This window comes from Suncus etruscus, chromosome 7, assembly GCF_024139225.1.
Source record: "Suncus etruscus isolate mSunEtr1 chromosome 7, mSunEtr1.pri.cur, whole genome shotgun sequence".
NCBI lineage: Eukaryota > Metazoa > Chordata > Mammalia > Eulipotyphla > Soricidae > Suncus > Suncus etruscus.
This window is the reverse complement of record NC_064854.1, coordinates 73543448-73547737: the sequence shown is the minus strand read 5'-3', so window position 1 is coordinate 73547737 and position 4290 is coordinate 73543448. Positions and strand designations below refer to the sequence as shown.

The window sequence follows — 4290 nt, the reverse complement described above, 5'->3', positions numbered from 1 at the left end:
AGGATTTAATAGATGAGGTATATCAAATTAACTATATTAAGAATGTACCAGCTGTGAATATGGCTCCAACCCAATATCATCTTTGGGAAAAGCTAATTCCGAAATGTAGACAGTATACTATTACTCCAATAGAATGATTATAAATTTCACCATCTGTTGCATATTTTACAATTAATCGCGACCTGCTTTATTTAAAGTTCACATTTTCCTTGTTACATAAGGAACAATATATGGGAAATGTGTAATCTGCTAGTGTTACACCAGGACAATTATTGATATAATCTTAGTCAGAAAAAAGTTCCTGAAACTACTTTTGGGTTGTAAATCATTATTTCATGCACATTTATTTAATCTAAGATTTAAATAATGTATCTAATTTTCATTTCAAATATTTTTATAAGTTACAAAAAATATTGAGGCCAGAGTGTTGGCGCAAGTGTAAGGCGTCTGCCTTGCTGGTGCTAGCATAGGATGGAACTCGGTTCAATCTTTCAGCATCCCATATGGTCCCACAATCAGGAGTAACTCCCTGAGTGTCACCGGGTATGGCCCAAAAACCAAAAAAAAATTAAGTATATAAATTAAGACTTTTGCTATAAGTCTATATACATACATACAGTCTCCTTTAAATAGTATTTATTACAGCCGAGTGAATCATGAAGATGGGGTACATATATATAATTTAATACTGCATATTTATAAGGAATGGTGCAATTATGCAATTTTCTGCAACATGGAAGGAACTGGAAGATATTATGCTAAAAAAGTAGTCCAGAACAAACAGGATAAATACAGAATGATAATAATTAAATGTGATACTTATTAGAACTGCATGAAAAAATGCAATCATTTAAATTAAATGTTTAGAACACTCTTGAACCCAGAGCATAGCAAGGAAATGGAAAGAGAAAGAATGAAGTAGAAATTAATATAAAAAGATGTGGATGGGGCCAAGAAGTCTCATGGGAATTGTGAGAGTTAAAATGGGTCTGTTATGCAGTCAGGTTGTGAGATGGGGTAGTGGCATGGGATGCCTTCTGGAAACATTTATGGAAGGAGGGCAAACTGGTGGTGGTGATTGGTTCTGAACCATTGTATATATGAAACCCAATTATGAAAAAATGTATAAATTATAATGGTTTTAATATTATTATTTATTGTTTGTTTTATCACCAGAGTACTATGCTCCCTAATTTTTTTTTTTTTTTTGGTTTTTGGTTTTTGGGTCACACCCGGTGGCACTCAAAGGTTACTCCTGGTTCTATGCTCAGAAATCATTCCTGGCAGGCTCAGGGGACCACATGGGATGCCGGGATTAGAACCACTGACCTTCTGCATGAAAGGCAAACGCCTTACCTCCATGCTATCTCTACGGCCCCTTATGCTACCTAATTTAAGGACTTAATATTATGTACATAGAGGCCAGAGAGATAGCACAGCATTAGGGCATTTGCCTTGCACACGGCCAAACTAGGAAAAAAGGTGGTTCGAATCCTGGCATCTCATATGATTCCTCATGCCTGCTTTAAAATAAAGACATGCAGAAAAACTAGATAGTATTGTCTATATCTATGAATTTATACCTAGGCAACCCTTATACCTAGGAATACAGAAAATATATCCATCATTATAACAGGACAATATCAATTTGATCCAAAGAAACAAGAGAAGGATATAGCCATCTCCATAGTGTATCTTTTGTGTAAATAAATGCATATGGGGAAGGAAAGTTTGAAGATGAAAGAAACCAAACTTAGGGCTTAATTATAAGAAAGGCAGTTTAATTATTAAATTTAGGACATATTTTAGTTTTAATCTCTAAAAGTGTGGCCATTTTTAGGTTGTAGCAATTATTTATTTTTTTCTTATAATAGAGTAGATATGTACATTGAATTGTAACTTATTTTTCTTTCCTTCACTTTTAAAATTATTTTAAATCCAAAAATATATAAACTTGTACTTCTGTGGTAATAAGAATTTGTAATATGGCATATTAAGATAAATTTTAATTTAAGTTACCATATATAATATAAACCTAATGTGACAAATAAGATCTGCTCTAAAATTAATAAGATATATCATACATATAGTGATATGTTTTATGAAAATTACAGTTATATTTTATGCTAAGAAATTATGTTTGTATTCTTTTTTTGTTCTTTCTAGAGGAGAGCGCATACACAGTCCCCCACTACCATAAATTATGTAGTCAAGGTTCCCACATTTGGGGAAATCGCAGGAGTCAGCACATCCAGAGTGCAATGGATAAGCCTCGCCCTGGGTAAACCACTTTCGTGATCATGGTATCTCCCTGCCAGGTAAGTATTATATTTATATACTAACTTTTATTTTAAACAAATTTGTTTTAAGCATATAAAAATATTAGTCATTAAATTAGATTTATTTTTTTTATTTCTCCTCCCCACTCAAGGGTTTTACTATTGAAAGACATGATTATCACCTTTTCTGTTTACCTTAGAAACTTTACCCTACAAAACATTTAAAAAAAATCTAGAGCTAGCTGTTACTCATAAATACATTGAATTTTTTTATTTTTTCCTTTAATATTTTTCTTTATTTAAACATATTGATTACAAATACGATTGTGATTAGGTTTCAGTCATGTAAAAAAACACCAAACTTCACCAGTGCAACATTCCCACCACCAATGTCCCAAATCTCCCTGCATCCCACCCTACCCCAACCTGTACTCTAGACAGGCTTTCCAGTTCCCTCATTCATTCACATGGTTATGGTAGTTCTCAGTGTAGTTATTTCTATAACTGCACTCACCACTCTTTGTGGTGAGCTTCATGAAGTGACCTGGAAGTTCCAACCCTCCTCACATTTTCTCTGAGGATTGTTGCAAAAATGACTTTTATTTTTCTTAAAATCCATAGGTGAGTGAGACAATTATGCATCTTTCTCTCCCTTTGACTTATTTCACTCAGCATGATAGATTCCATGTACATCCATGTATAGGAATATTACATAACTTCATCTCTCCTGATGGCTGCATAATATTTCATTGTGTATATGTACCACAGTTTCTTTAGCCATTCCTCTCTTGAAGGCCATCTTGGTTGTTTCCAGAGACTGGCTATTGTGAATAGTGCTGCAATAAATATAGGTGTGAGGAAGGGGTTTTTGTGTTGTATTCTTGTGCTCCTAGGGTATATCCCTAGGAGTGAAAAAGCTAGGTAGAATGGGAGCTCAATTTCTAAAGTTTGAAGGAATCACCATATTGCTTTCCATAGAGGTTGGACTAGACGGCATTCCCATGAGCAGTGGATAAGAGTTGCTTTCTCTCCACATCCCCGCCAGCACTGATTGTTCTCATTCTTTGTGATGTGTGCGAATCTCTGTGGTGTGAGATGGTATCTCATAGTTGTTTAGATTTGCATCTCCCTGATGATTAGTGATGAGGAGCATTTTCTCATGTGCCTTTTGGCCATTTGTATTTCTTTTTTATCAAAGTGTCTGTTCATTTCTTCTCCCCATCTTTTGATGGGATTAGATGTTTTTTTCTTGTAAAGTTCTGTCAGTGCCCTGTATATTTTGGATATTATCCCTTATCTGATGGGTGTTGGGTGAATAGTTTCTCCCATATGGTGGGTGGCTCTTGTATCCTGGGCACTATTTCTTTTGAAGTGCAGAAGCTTCTCAGCTTAATGTATTCCCATTTGTTGATCTCTGCTTCCACTTGTTTGGAAAATGCAGTTTCCTCCTTGAAGATGCCTTTAGTCTCAATGTCATGAAGTGTTTTACTGATGTGTTGTTCTATATACCTTATTGTATTAGGTCTGATATCAAGGTCTTTTATCCATTTGGATTTACCTTAGTATATGATGTTAATTGGGGATCTATGTTTGCTTTTTTGCAAGTGGCTTACCAGTTCTGCCAGCACCATTTGTTGAAGAGGTTTTCCCTGCTCCACTTAAGATTTCTTGCTCCTTTGTCAAAAATTAGTTGATTGTATGTCTGGGGAACATTGTCAGAGAACTCAAGCCTATTCCACTGGTCTGAGGGTCTGTCTTTATTTCAAAATCATGCTGTTTTGATAACTATTGCTTTGTAGTACAGTTTAAAGTTGGGGAAAGTAATGCCTCCCATTTTCCTTTTCCCTAGGAGTGCTTTAGCTATTTGAGGGTGTTTGTTGTTGCAGATGAACTTCATAAGTGTGTGATCCACTTCTTTGAAGAATGTCATGGTTATTTTTAGAGGGATTGCATTAAATCTGTATAATGCTTTGGGGAGTGTTGCCATTTTAATGATGTTAATTCTGCCAAA

General features: G+C 35.0%; 1 non-coding gene across 1 annotated transcript; it reads right to left on the bottom strand.

The window, feature by feature from the left end:
• Window positions 1–2163: 2163 nt before the first annotated feature.
• LOC126014752 (U1 spliceosomal RNA) lies at window positions 2164–2326 on the bottom strand. Its single transcript, XR_007497749.1, has one exon. It is a non-coding gene; the product is annotated as a U1 spliceosomal RNA (small nuclear RNA).
• Window positions 2327–4290: the final 1964 nt, after the last annotated feature.